The following is a 15,003-nucleotide window of genomic DNA, read 5'->3' as shown; positions in this document are numbered from 1 at the left end:
GGCCACGGTGCCATAAAGCCAGGATTGGTGGAGTATTGCAGTGATGATTCTCTTTCTGGACATTTCTCACACTTCTACATAAGTTCAGAGCGACTATCATGTTATCGGTCACCTCACTTACCATGGCCTTTCTCATAAGAGTGCTCAGGTGACCAGATGGGACAGTTCTAGGGAGAATCATGGTTGTTCCAAGAATTATGGAGGCCACAATACTGCAGATTATTTTTTGTCACCTTCCCCAGGTGTCTCCGAGCTCGGTAATGCCTTCAACCTCATGGCTTGTTTTTTTTTTTCTCAACTGTAGGACAGGTGTATGACTTTACTATGCAGTCCAATCAATTGAATTGACCAGAAGTGGGCATCAAACAAGGTGTAAAAACATCTCAGCGACGATCAATAGAACGGGATGCACCTGAGTCAGACTTCAAGTGCCATAGCAAATGGTCTGACTGCTTGTGTCAGCGTCAGGTTTCAGCTTTTTAGTTTTTAATACATTTGCACAAAATTCTAAAATCCTGTTTTCACTTTGTCATTCTGGGGTATGGAGTGTTGCTTGATGTGGAGAATAAAAATTAATTTAAATCATTTTAGCACCAGGCTGCATCACAGCAAAATGCATAAAAGCGAAGGGCTGCGAATACTGCATGTACTAGCTGTTCTATCCAGGTTTGCCCAGAGGAGTAATCAAATGTATACAATAAATAAAAAGCACACCTGACATTTATGACCTCCTCATCATGCATATTTTTAGGATTATTTCGCATCTAGTGATTCTCCCTTAGAGTGATTCTCTCCTTATTAAATCCTTCTGAAATTTTACTGGGATTTTAAGTGTAGGATTCTGAGGAAGGGGATTTTCGTGGGATCCCGTCAAAGTTGCTGGATATCATGGCCGGCCTATATGCTGGGAGAACCTCTGCGTTTTTCCCAGATTGATTCTGGGGTTCGTCAAGAGTCTGTTTGTGCTCATACTCTGTTTAGTGCTTACATGGACTGGGTGTTGAGCAGAGTCATGGGGTCCAGCAGCTGTGGGGCATCTGTTGGTGAAGAAAGATTCACGAAACTTGACTTTGCTGATGATGCTGTGATCTTCGCGGAGTCAATGGAGGCTCTGATCGGGGCTCTTGAGAGACTGAGCGAGGAGTCTGAATGTCTGGGCTTGGGAGTGTCCTGATAAAAACCAAAGAGCCAGGCCTTTAATGGCTTCTTGGGCACGGCCATCAGCAGTGTGTCTGTCTTCGGAGAGAGTGTTGACCTCGTCGAGTGGTTTACTTACCTCAGCACTGACATTCATGTGTCTGGTGACTCTTCCTATGAAGTCAGTAGACAGATTGGGAGAACATGGGGGGTCATGAGGTCGCTGGAAAGGGGTGTGTGGCACTCCCAATATCTCTGCAAAAGGATGAAGGTCCAAGTCTTCAGAGTCCTGGTGTTTCTAGTTTTGCGAGACATGGGCGCTATCCAGTGACCTGAGATGAAGACTGGACTCCTTCAGTACTGTGTCTCTTCAGAGAATCCTTGGGTACCGCTGGTTTGACTTGTATTTGCTCTCGGAGTCCCGAATGAGGCACATTATCTACATTGTGAGGGAGCGTCAGTTACGACACTATGGCCATGTGACACAGTTCCCCGAGGGTGATCCGGCTCATTGCTGAGAACCTGAGTGGCTGGACCAGGCCAAGAGGACTCCCACATAAGACCTGGCTGAAGCAGACAAGACGGTTATTTCTGGAGAGTGGGACTGGACTGCGTGTCTGCCTGGGGGGTTGTCAACTGAGACCCCATGTGGTGGGTGCGACAAAGCACTGTACCAGTGCCTGCTCCCCAACCTGACCTGACCTGATTCTAAAGAATAAACATAGCACAGACAGAAATAATCTCAACTGTTTTGTAATTATACTGAAATGTTAGTACAGAGTGTGTAGAATGCACTGCAGGCGTAACGTACAACTTAACTGATGAGAAACAAACAAGGCGCAAGCGACACACACATCCTCCTCCTCCTTCCTCCTGGTAGGCACCCTCTCACTCACATGGCATTTGGGGTTCCAGCTCAATCTCAGACCTCGGCACAAATGGATCATTTGCCCGTTTATTATTTGCCCTTAGACAAACACTGAATACAATCTTTTATTGTTCGTCATAAGCTGAGCTCTCAGAACAAAGGGAGACCATTTTTGATACAATTAAATGTTAAAGAATCAAAGAATAGGAAACAGAAAAATCACCTTCTTTTTAAACACACTTTTAAAAATCTTTCTCACAAAAATAAACTGGAAACCCAGAAGGCATCTGAGTTAATTCAGTGAAATTACCAGAACAGATCTAGAATACGCCAGGTCACCAAATGAGGCACTTTATAGGAAGAGACAGGTTTTACAATCGGAATTTAACCTCCAGACAACTAGAGAAACACAACAGTTCATCTATAAAATACAAAATCATTATTATGAACACGAAGAGAATGTCAATAAGATTGTAGCCCAATAAATCCACAAGCAGGAAGTCTGCAATACAATGACAGCATAATTACCAACACAAATGGAGATAAAATTATTGTCCATAAAAACAGAACCCGCACATTTAGAGAGTACTGTAAGTCCTTATATTCTACTCGGTCTAAAAGAAGATAAAACACAATCTAATAAGTTGTTTGACTCATTACAGATATCACAGCTAGATACTCTTAGTGCTGTGGAAATGGATAAACCTCTGACACTCTCAGAATTACTAGACGCTATAAACTCACTTCATAGTGGGAAAGCAGCAGGCCCTGATGGCGACCCAGTGGAATTAAAAAAAAAAATTAAAGTAAGTTAGCGCCACTATTACTAGCAACATTTATAGAAGCCAAAGCCATCAAAATTCTACCTCAAACTTTTCGCCAAGCATTAATTACTGTCTTTCCAAAGAAAAATAAGGACTTACTACAATGGGCATCATACAGACTAATCTCACTAACGAATAATGATATTAAGATACTCTCCAAAGATCTAGCTAGAAGGATTGAGAAAGTGCTTCCTTCTGTAATATCACAAGACCCAACCAGATTTATTAAAGGTAGACACTTAGCCTCTAATTTTCAATGTTTGTTTAATATAATAAACTGCTCAAAAAATGAAAGGAACACTTTGAAAACACATCAGATCTCAAAGAGAAAAAAAATCCTGCTGGATATCTCTACTGCTATGGACTGATATGATAATGTGTTAGGAACGAAAGCATGGCACATTGTTTGATGGAAATGAAAATGATCAACCTACAGAGGGCTGAATTCAAAGACACGCCGAAAATCAAAGAGAGAAAATGATGTGGCAGGCTAGTCCATTTTGCCAAAATTTCATTGCAGCAACTCCAAATTGCACTCAGTAGTTTGTATTGCCCTCAGGTGCTTGTATGCATGCCTGACAATGTCCTAATGAGACGACGGATGGTGTCCTGGGGGATCTCCTCCCAGATCTGGACCAGGGCATCACTGAACTCCTGGACAGTCTGAGGTGCAGATGCACCGAAACATAATGTCCCACCCAGAGGTGTTCTATTGGATTGAGATCAGGCGAGTGAGCGTGGAGGCCAGTCAATGGTATCAATTCCTTCATCCTCCAGAAACTGCCTGCATACTCACGACACATGAAGCCAGGCATTGTCGAGCACCAGGAGGAATCCAGGACCCACTGCACCAGCATAGGGTCTGACAATGGGTCCCGAAGATTTCATCCCAACACCTAATGGCAATCAAAGTGCCGTTGTCTAGCCTGAAGAGGCCTGTCCGTCCCTCTATGGATATGCCTCCGCAGACCATCACTGACCCACCACCAAACTGGTCATGCTGAACGATGTTACAGGCAGCATAACATTCCCAACGGCTTCTCCTGACCCTTTCACGTCTGTCACATGTGCTCAGGGTGAAACTGCTCTCATCTGTGAAAAGCACAGGATGCCTGTGGTGGACCTGCCAATTCTAGTATTCTATGGCAAATGCCAATCAAGCTCCATGGTGCCAGGCAGGCAGTGAGCACAGGGCCCACTAGAGGACGTCAGGCCCTCAGGCCACCCTCATGAAGTTTGCTTCTGATTGTTTGGTCAGAGACATTCACACCAGTGGCCTCCTGGAGGTCATTTTGTAGGCTCTGGCAGTGCTCATCCTGTTCCTCTTTGCCCAAAGGAGCAGATACCGGTCAGTCCTGCTGATGGGTTAAGGACCTTCTATAAGGGGCCCTGTCCAGCTCTCCTCGAGGAACTGAGTGTCTGTCTCCTGGAATCTCCTCCATGCCCTTGAGACTGTGCTGGGAGACACAGCAAACCTTCTGGCATTGGGAAGCGCACATATTGATGTGCCATCCTGGAAAAGTTGGACTACCTGTGCCAGCTCTGTAGAATCCAGGTATCGCCTGCCTCATGCTACCAGTAGTGACGCTGACCGTAGCCAAATGCAAAACTAGTAACAAAACAGATGAGGAAGGAAAATTGTCAGTGGTCTCCATTTGTTAACCCATTCAGTCCTGTTTTGGGGGTCGTCTCATTGTTGCCCCTCTAGTGCACCAAAGCTGCTGAAGCTGATTAACAAGCCCCTCTGCTACTTAACTGACCAGATCAATAGCCCAGACGTTTCATTGACTTGATGCTGTACTCTCATTAAAAAGTGTGCCTTTAATTTTTTAAGCAGTATAGATTCACCCATTAATTCTAACACCCCAGAGATCTTATTATCTTTGGATGCAGGAAAAGCATTTCACATGGTTGAATGGGACAACTTATTCACCACATTGCACAAATTTGGGTTTGGCCCACACATATGTACATGGATCAAACTACTCTGTACTAGTCCAGAAGCATCAGTTCATTTTAACAACATTATTTCAGACTATTTCAAACTAGAACGTGGTACTCCCCTCCCAATCACCATTGCTCTCTGCAATTGTCAGTGAGCCATTCATTGGCTGTATACTTTCAAAATGCATCAGAAATAAATTGGATTTTCACAGAAGGACTTGTGTAGAAAATGTCATTACTGTATATGCAGATGATATGGTACTGTATATATCAGACCCGCAAAATTCTATGCAAGCAGTCTTAAAAGTACTTGCAGATTTTCAAAAAATATCTTGGACTGAAAATCAATTATCTTAGCTGATCAGTTTCACTATCAAAGTAAATATAAAGCTCTTTTTCAACAAAATGTTGCTGTCTGCATGAAAACAAATTAAACAAGCCATGAAAAGATGGTCTACCCTCCATCTTACACTAGCAGGGAGAATCAACTTTATTAAGATGACCATCCTTCCCAAGCTCCTCTTCATATTTCAAAGCATCCGCATATACATTAAAAAATCATTGCTTAAAAAATTAGATTCAACCATAATCTCATTTATTTGGAACTGGAAACATCCACGCTACCTGCGACTCAACAATGACTTAAAGCAGAAGGTGGCATGGCACCACCTAACTTTCAGTTTTATTACTGAATATACAAGCTATAAAGATCTGGACATCGACATCCACAAGCCTGTCATCACGGGCGTCAGAACTGGAAGTGACATCACCATGCCAGGAAAGTGACGTCACCACGGGCATCAGAACCCTGTGGGATTTCCCGTGAATGGTTTGCAGAGGATTAAGAGAAAAAAGTCAGTGCACTTCGCCACCCCCTGGTCAGGCGTGGAATAGTCATTATTCGAACCCTTTAGCTGCCTTCCATGCGCACGTGTGTGACACCTGGTCTTACAATAGAATTCAAATCTTGCGGTACTTCTTTATATTCCTTGGTATGCTCCCCAGTAAATACAAACTATTGCCAATACACTAATAATCCACTTGCCCTTCAATCGTTCAGAATATGGAACCAATGTAGGAAGCACTTTAAGACAGAGAAGCTTTTACCTGTTGCACTTCTGCATGACCACCAACCTTTTTCCACCTTCTCAAACATACACAGTGTTTAATTTTTGGGAAATGTCTGGGATTAAAACACTTAGTGACTTGTATATTCATAACGCCTCTGCAGCATATGGACAATTAACCCTTAAACTGCCACATACTTGGGGAGTTAATGCACCCCCGGATGGCAAATACTTTTTTGCTGCACTTTTTAAGGAAACGTCACAATTCGCCACGTAAAAGTGAAATTTTAATGGAACACCTATTTTTCTTCATACAAAGAGCATCACAATTGCTGCAACACTTGATCATATTACACACTGCCAATGAACTGTAAAAACTATTAAAAAAAACGACTGCAACAATCTATTATTATATGTACAAGGTGCAACTGATGCCATTGATGAAATTTAGTAAATCACCAAGCCATCTGCGCTTGAACTGACTGCACGCAAGCACACAGAGGCCAACGCTGATGCTTGCAGGCTCATCTAGTGCAGAGGCTGAATACCAGGGACAGTGATGGTGATTCGCAAGGAGGTGGCAGTGGTCACAAGCTGGCTGCTGTGATGGACGGCCAGGACACTCTTTTGAGGAAAGGACCAGGGGAGTGGACATATCACCAGCAGTACCTCCCCCGGGACATGAGGGGGCAGCCCCCGTGGGGCACGTTGGGGCCATGCAACGGGAGCTTAGATGCTCCACCTTGCATGGGCCCTTGACCACCTTCAGGGGCCGCCTGGACAGTTCTGGAACCGTGGTCTACAGCACTTCTGCCACACCAGGAAGTGCTACCAGTAGAGGACCCGGATTCCCTTGCAGCACTTCTGCCACACCCGGACATGCTGCCGGAACAGGATCGAGGAGCACCTGGAGCACTTCCAGGTGCGGTATAAAAGAAGCCACCTCACTCCAGCAAGGTAGCCAGAGTCGGGTGGAGGAGGACGAGGTTGCGAGTGAGGAGTGGAGATGGCAGAAGAAAGCATCGAGTGGAGTCGAGTATTGGAGTACGGTATTGTGTACAGGACATTGCAAATGAACAAAAGTGTGTGTTCTGGACATTCTGGGTCTGTGGCCATGCTGTCTTCTACACTGCTCAATGAAAGTACAGCACTGACTGATCAGCTCCAGCATGCTGGCAAATTGCACTGGGAACCGAATATAACTGGTTACGGCGTTCAACGAATGTACATCAGCGAATATAGTGGGTTCTGGCGTGCAGGCAAATTGCACTGTGAACCGACTATAGGCAGATCCAGCAGTTTAAGGGTTAAGCTTCAAATTTAACTTCTCATCAATACAATTCTTCCACTACTTTCAAATTAGAAACTTTGCTAAACTGAGCCTGCTCAATTTTTCCTCACTTTCCACCTATTTCTATTCCAGAAGAAATATTGACCAGTCTTAAAGTCTCAGATAGCATTTCTTGCAATATATAAAAACATTTTTAAGTCCCTTCCTTTCAAAGATCCCATAATGCAATGGGGAAAGGATCTGACATCTTAACATTTCCGAAAAGGAGTGGAAGGCAGTCATGCACAGAATACACTCGAGCTCCATATGCGAAAAGCACTCAATCACTCAACTTAAAAATTTCTATGGAGCGCATCTGTCTCGTTTAAAATTGTCCAAAATGTACCCAGGGTAAGACTCAACTTCTGAATGTTGCAATCGAGCTCCAGCCTCATTGGGCCACATGTTCTTGGTGTGCACCAAATCTTTAAATGCACTGGTGTCCCAATCCCTTGTAACCCATTAAGAGTTGTGTGTGGTGGACTCCTGGGTGGGCTTCAAGTGGAGGAGGACAAACAGACTGTAATCGCCTTTCCATAACTACTAACACGTAGACTTGTATTACTCAACTGGAACAATCCCACCCCACCTCTGTTAAGTCAGTGGGTAACCGATGTTATATATTATTTGAAATTGGGAAAAAATCTAATTCTCGCTTAGAGGAACTGTACAAAACTTTTATTAAAATATGGCAGATCTAATTAATAACATTTTAGAATAAGCTTCTATATCGGGGAAAAAGATGCTTTTAAAGATTTGCTCGGGTTGTTGGCTCTTCTCTCTTTCTATTAGATGGGGGCTGAATTTTGGTTTGTTAAGCTTGACTTGTCTGGAATGTTATTTCCTTCTCATTAAAATCAATAAAAAAATGTAAAAAAAAAAGAAATATTCTTAAAATATGCAATATAATAGCGGTGACGTGTTTTATATTGATTAGCATATGAAGGTAAAAATGTCACTGTCCTCTACACACGTGACAACAGGGAGCCTATGAAACTGTAACACCATCATTGTCAGGTGCCAGACTTGGGATAACATTGTCACACATTTGTGCCGGGGGCAGAGCCAACAAGTGAGGGCACCTAGCCAACCACAGTGCCAACAGCAGGCTCCACCCCTTCCTCTCAGGGCTCTATAAAACCCGACGCTCTTCAGAGGATGGATGCCATCTGATTTTGAAACCCGAACGTGACCCGGTAACCTCTTTAAGTTACCCCTAAGTTTCACTCAAATGGGAAACCTTTCATTAGTTGGGCTCATCATGCCATCTTTATCGTCTGTGCCATTGTGCACAATTTTTATTAATCTTATAATCTTAAGGGCAGCAGTAGCTCAGTCGGTAGAGCAGGTGGTCCAGCAATCGGAGGGTCGCAGGTTCGATCCTGGCTCCCGGCATGAGAATGCAGCTGTTGTGTCCTTGGGCAAGACACTTAACCTACCTTGCCTGCTGGTGGTGGTCGGAAGGATTGGTGGAGCGAGTGTTCGTCAGCCTCACTTCTGTCAGTGTGCCCCAGGGCAGCTGTGGCTACATAGTAGCTTATCATCACCAGCGTGTGAATGACTGTTGTGTTGTAAAGCGCCTAGGGGGGTTCTTGAACTCTAGTTAGGCGCTATATCAAATACAGGCCATTTACCATTTTTTTATTAAATGGGGACACCCAATTTGAAGCGGCACGTGTACCGGTCACGATGTGTAAAGCTCTGAAAGCTGCTGTCCTGACCACCTCATTCAGTTTTCCCTGAGTCAGCAGCTCTGGTAGGTGGGGGAATCAACACACCATTGTGGGTCGAAGAAATGAGCCTCCAGGAAGTGACAGCCAAGAGAATGAATGCTCCATGTTGAAGACTGCAAGGACTTAATGTATCCCTCGGGCACCTCCGACCGCCCCGATGAAACATGCGCCGAGCCAAGACCGCCGGCTTTCATCACTCCGCCGCTGCTCACTGCACACAGAATCAATACTCCTTCCTGAAATAAACACGAGTGCATAAAGGATTTTCCAGACATCACCTCTGCGGAAGTGTCGTTTTTTATTTTCAATCATTTCTTATGCTTCTTTTGAGCCCAATCACATTAGCACCCGGTTGGTCTGTAAGGCCGTATTACGCTGCTTTTAAGGGAGCAATTGATTTCTGTTTTGGAGATTGGCTTCAGAACTAATCATGTTTACCGTGCGTGAACACATCAGTTAGGCAGCATGAAGGGAAAGCAGCATCTTCAGTTTTATGGAAAGCAGGCTGAAAAGTGTGTGTTTGTGCTCTACCTGTAGAGGCCTTAGTGTTTTAAAGATGCCGACAAACAATCGAACCCCCGGAAAGTCTCTTAAACATTCAAAGTGGTCAGCTGGTGGGACATTTAGGCTGATGCAGTTGGAAAATTTAAAGGCAGACTTTGGCCAATGGTGTCCTACCACAACCGGCAAACCCACCTCTGTGAGCATCAATGTGAAACGAAAAAAAGCGGAAAGGAAACCTCGGAGTTGTAAGAGAAACTGTGAGGTTTTGGGGTCAGCAGTGGGCAGTCAACACAGACAAGAGAGGACTTGCAGAGAGGACCTGTGATGGACTTGACAGACAGATAAACCTCTGCAAAACCTCTGGAAACATTCATTTGAAGGGGTCTGTGTGCTGATAGATAGATAGATAGATAGATAGATAGATAGATAGATAGATAGATAGATAGATAGATAGATAGATAGATAGATAGATAGATAGATAGATAGATAGATAGATAGATAGATAGATAGATAGATAGATAATGTGAAAGGCACTATATAATAGAACAGGAGATGGTAGTAGCCCTCTTTATTGACACCCATTTGGGACCCAGTAGGGAATGCTGGGAGATGTAGTCCAGCAAATCAGCCCTACTGGGGACCAATGGGTGCCACATGGGGATGCTGTCAGGAGATAAGCTCCCTAAAACGGGATTTCCGTCTGATAGTGGCACTGGCACTGGTAGTACTCCCAGGTCCTTAATATAAGGGACTGCACTCCTTTATCCAGGCGAGTCAGAGCTGGGAGGACATAAGGCAACACTCAACTGGAGGAGGGCATTACGGTGGTGGAAGGAGAGGTGAACTGTAGAGAGAGAGAGAGAAAGAAAGGATGTTGGTTTGTGCTTTTGTTACTTTGTGGAATTCTGTGGAATAAACACTCTATTATTTGAACCCAGGACTCTCTGTGTGTTCGGGCTTGGGGTTTGGGGCTTGTGGACACCCCAGTTTCCATCACAATAGATAGATAGATAGATAGATAGATAGATAGATAGATAGATAGATAGATAGATAGATAGATAGATTATGAAAGGTGACTATTGCTGCACTGTGAATTTTGAAACACTAATTCATGTGTTTGTCTCTTCTGTACTGTATGTGTGTGTGTGTGTGTGTGTGTGTGTGTGTGCTGTGTGTCTTTATGATTGCAGAACAGAAGGCCCCTGTGCTTGTATTTTTATTTCTTTGGCCTACCTGCATGTAGGGGACACACTCATCATACACACAGCGCCTTCAGAAAGTTTTCAGACTCTTCAGTTTTTGCACATTTTCCTATCTTGCAGCTTTGTGCTAAAATCATTTAAATTCATTTTTTCCCTCATCAAGCAACACTCAGTCCTCCAGAATGACAACGTGAAAACAGGATTTCAGACATTTCTGCAAATTCACTAAAAATAATATGCTGAAATATTCCACTGACGCAAGTACAGTACTCAGACCCTTTGCTAAGGCTCAGGTGTATCCTGAGAGACCTGGAAAGAGCCGTCCACCAACACCCTCCATTCAGCCGGACAGAACTTGTGAAGAAAATGTGTGAAGACCCCTAAGAAGGCACCAGGGACCTCATTCATGCATTCGCACAAAAATGCTGCGTACGCTCATTTCCACGCTCACATCGCAATGTATAAAAAACAAACTTGGCGTAAAGCAACACACATTTTCACGCATCTCTCTCAGCTCTGCAGACAATTCTTTTATTGTTTAGCTCTTGGACCTTCTCTAGACTTGTGTGTGTGTGTGGGCCTTTTCTAATTGTGTCAATCGAGTAGACTTCAAACAAGGTGCAGAAACATCTCAACGATGACAGACAGAATGACATACGGCAGACACTAGAATGAGGTGGGGTGCACCTGAGCCAAATTCCAAGTGCCACAGCAATGGGTCTGAATACTTGTGCCATTGGAATATTTCAGCTTTTTATTTTTAATGAATTTGCAAACAATTCTAAAAATTATGCTTTCACTTTGTCTTACTTGATAAGGGGAAAAAATGTATTGCAATTATTTTAGCACAAGACTGCAAGATAATAAAATGTAACAAAAAAGTGAAAGGGTCCGAGTCATTTCTGAATTCATTGTAAATCCATACGTGTGCTCTCCTACTCAATTTCATCACCAGCACGCCTTTGTGTGGCTTCTATGCCATTTTGGGTAAATTTTATTTCAAATGTTATCAATCAGGGAAAAACTGCAAATATCCAGTGTGAACCACAGGGGGCGCCACAGAGTGCTAAACACAGCCACACAGCACAACAAAGCATACAACTTTGACGATGCGGGTTCATTGCATGCTCCCCATCTTCTGTCTGGGAGCCCTTGAACCCATCACCATCGGTAATGTTACTGATGAGCTAAGCCGTGAGGCAACAACATAGCAAGGGGATGGAGTACAAAAGTGCCAAGTGCTTTTATTAAAAAACAACAATCGAAACAATGTTCAAATAAATAGTGCAGTGCCTTCCAAACTGTCTTTAAATAAATAATCCAATAAAACCAGAAGTGAAAATGTGGAGGTTAAAAACAACAGAAAAAAGTCTTCTCAAAAACAACGAGGTTAAAATACAGCAGGAAGCATTCTTGTAAAAACAACAAGCCCTGTGCCTTTTTACCTGCGGCTCCCCTGCTTCCCCCGTCTGGGCTTCTCAATAGGGGAGTCGCTCTACCTCTCTACTCGCAAACTGGTCGGTCACCTTTCCGATCCCTGGCTCCGGTAGGCACCACCGAAAAGCAACTTGGGATTCCCCAACGACCAGGGCTCTCATGCTGGGGACACCACATCCCAAGTCCCAACTCCCGCTGCCTTCCATAGCCTTACGCGGAGAGTCATCCGCCTTCCGGTCACTCCTGCCCTTCAAAATAAACTCTGCGGGAGCAACCATTATGGCTACTCCTCGGGTGTCGGCCTAACAACCAAGCTCCCTGATCAGCTGCCGTGAGCCTGCACTCGCTCGCTCTCCCGTACCGGCTTTCCTCTCTCTCTCTCTCTCTCTCCACTGTTTCCTGCTTTCCTGCAACTTTCTTCTTTTTCATTCTTCTTTAGCTTCTATTTAACTAGGGGGCACGACAACTGTGGCAAATCAGCAGCCCCAGGAACAATCATGGATGTGGACGGTTTCTCACCTCTGAACTTAGGTGAGAAACGGCCACAACGCGAATCACCCTGAGAACAGCTTCAGACGCACAACCACCACGCCCCCCTCACCAAACCACGAGCGCTGTGATTATTTATTTTAAAAGTGGCCCTTTGACAGGAGCTGTGGACCCGCTATACCACAACAACCGCTGTCTCTCAGTGTCCTTCATTGGCAAAACCAAAGCCCAGAGTTAAACCCCATAGGACATCTGTGGAGACACCTGAAGATGGCAGTTTATACATGCCCCTCATTCAGTGTAATGGAGCTTGAGAGGGTCTGTCAGGAAGAATGGGATGAAAGGCCCAAACCCAGGTGTGGAAAGCCTGTTGAGACTTACCCAGGAACACTGGAAACTGGAATTACTGCCAAAGGGGAGTCAATAAAGTACTGAATTAGGGGTCTAAATACTGTACTTCTATGAATACTTACTGAGCCCACTGTAGATAGATAGATAGATAGATAGATAGATAGATAGATAGATAGATAGATAGATAGATAAGGCACTATATAACAGATAGATAGATAGATAGATAGATAGATAGATAGATAGATAGATAGATAGATAGATAGATAGATAGATATTTACTACATAAAATAAACACATAGAGAATAAAAAACATAAAAATAGATTATTAAATGCACTATATAATCTGTAGCACATAAAGCTTTAAGGATATCCAACACTAACACCCATTGTAAGCTTACCTCACTGCACTATACTACACTATTACACTGTTTCAGTCTGCCCTAAAGCCATTCTAAAATTACTTATGGTTCGATGCCCAAATCCAGGTGCACAAAGTTTGTAGAGACTTAGTCAAGAAGATGCAAAGATGAAATTGCTACCAAAAGGGATTGTACAAAGTACTTAATTAAGGGTCTGAATACTTGGGAATCAAAGATTTCAGCATTTGACTTTTAATAAATCTGACACCCCTTGTGAAAACATATTTCCACTTCGTCATTATGGGTTACTGAGTGTAGATTGATAAGCAAAAATGGCAAATGTGTCTGTTTAAAATTAAATCTACAACACGAAAAAGTGTAGAGAAAATGAAAGGGTCTAAATGTTTTCTTAATCCACTATAGATAGATAGATAGATAGATAGATAGATAGATAGATAGATAGATAGATAGATAGATAGATAGATAGATAGATAGATAGATAGATAGATAGATAGCAAAGGCACTATATAACAGATAGATAGATAGATAGATAGATAGATAGATAGATAGATAGATAGATAGATAGATAGATAGATAATGTAAGGCACTGTATAATGGGCGGCACATCATGATTTCTGTTCACCCATCACTAAGGCCCACCGTGAGTTCTCCATCCTAGTTCACTGTGCCATCACACTTTTTCCTTCAGTCCCAAAGCCTTTCCAGACTTACCTGTGTTGTCCATGGAGCACCCACAAGATGGCCGATGATCTTTCCGAAACCTCAACTTTTAACTAGGACCGGATTGGCTAAATGTCTTCCCATTGTGGATTCCCATCACCAGCACTGTAAATGATTGGTCAGTGAAGTAATGCGTCTGCCCCTCCTTTGCCTGTGCGGGCTGCGGGACGTTTCCTTGCTCTTTTATGCCCTGTACATTCCACTCCTTCGGTTCGTGTGCAGATTGCCTCTGTGCTGTCCCAGCCTGGGATTAATGTGTGTTAAGTCAGCCTGTGTGTATTAGAATAAAATAAGATTTAAAGCATATAGACATTCAGAAAACAGGGGAAACATGTAAGATATTGAATGAATCTTGTTTAAAAGTGCTGTTCAGGCTTAGCTATGTTAAAAATGGCAGCTGTCATGAAATCTTATCTCTGGTAACAGTTTCAGTTTGGTAACTGTAATTTAAATCCCAGCACCTGTAGACAGCAGAAATGTGTTATGGGGGCTCCCAAACTGAAGTGGCGTGCCCTTACTCCGAGGCTAACTGTAGGTGGATCCTCTGGTTTGGATCGCCATATTGACATTGATGGCTGTCCCGAGGTGGCAGGTAAAGTGTGAAGAAAATCAGCGAGGACGAGCCGCCCCCTCTGTGCTGTTTGAGTTCTCGAACATCTGCTGTCTAAATCCTCCGTTTCCAGGGGCCGAGCAGCTGTCTGTCAGCTGCAATCTGTGAAGGAAGAGAGACACGCAGTGCTGAGACACAGGCCAGGAAACTCCACATCAGTCCGTTAAATATCATGGAAACTCCAATAAACTGGAACTGGAGGGGACTTTTTTTTTCATTATTACAATAAACCTGGGTATATTTTTGCAAAGACTGATCACGTTTGAATATTTGTTTTTTTTGTATGCAGGCTGAAATGCACCGAGGTAGCAGCGGTCATTCCAGAAAGCATTTGACAAAATTCATTCTGACAAAATAATTATAATAATGAGCCGGGCTCTGCCACAGAGGAGTACAATGGGAAAAAA

The 15,003-nt window shown here is 43.6% G+C and overlaps 1 long non-coding RNA gene across 4 annotated transcripts in view; it reads right to left on the bottom strand.

The window, feature by feature from the left end:
- The window catches only part of LOC120529751, a 62,691-nt gene extending 47,999 nt beyond the window's left edge, over window positions 1-14,692 (bottom strand). For 3 of the 4 annotated variants that reach the window (XR_005633801.1, XR_005633802.1, XR_005633800.1), the window contains exons 1-2: window positions 14,448-14,692; window positions 13,978-14,256 (exon numbers count right to left, since the gene is read on the bottom strand). This is a non-coding gene — a long non-coding RNA (uncharacterized LOC120529751). Of the gene's footprint in view, window positions 1-9,898; window positions 10,252-13,977; window positions 14,257-14,447 lie in introns of those variants that run through there. The other variant, XR_005633799.1, reaches the window with a different exon arrangement.
- Between the last annotated feature and the right edge of the window lie 311 nt (window positions 14,693-15,003).

The sequence above is a fragment of the Polypterus senegalus genome, chromosome 5 (assembly GCF_016835505.1).
Source record: "Polypterus senegalus isolate Bchr_013 chromosome 5, ASM1683550v1, whole genome shotgun sequence".
In the NCBI taxonomy this organism is placed as follows: Eukaryota; Metazoa; Chordata; class Cladistia; order Polypteriformes; family Polypteridae; genus Polypterus; species Polypterus senegalus.
This window is presented reverse-complemented; position numbering and strand designations above follow the sequence as displayed.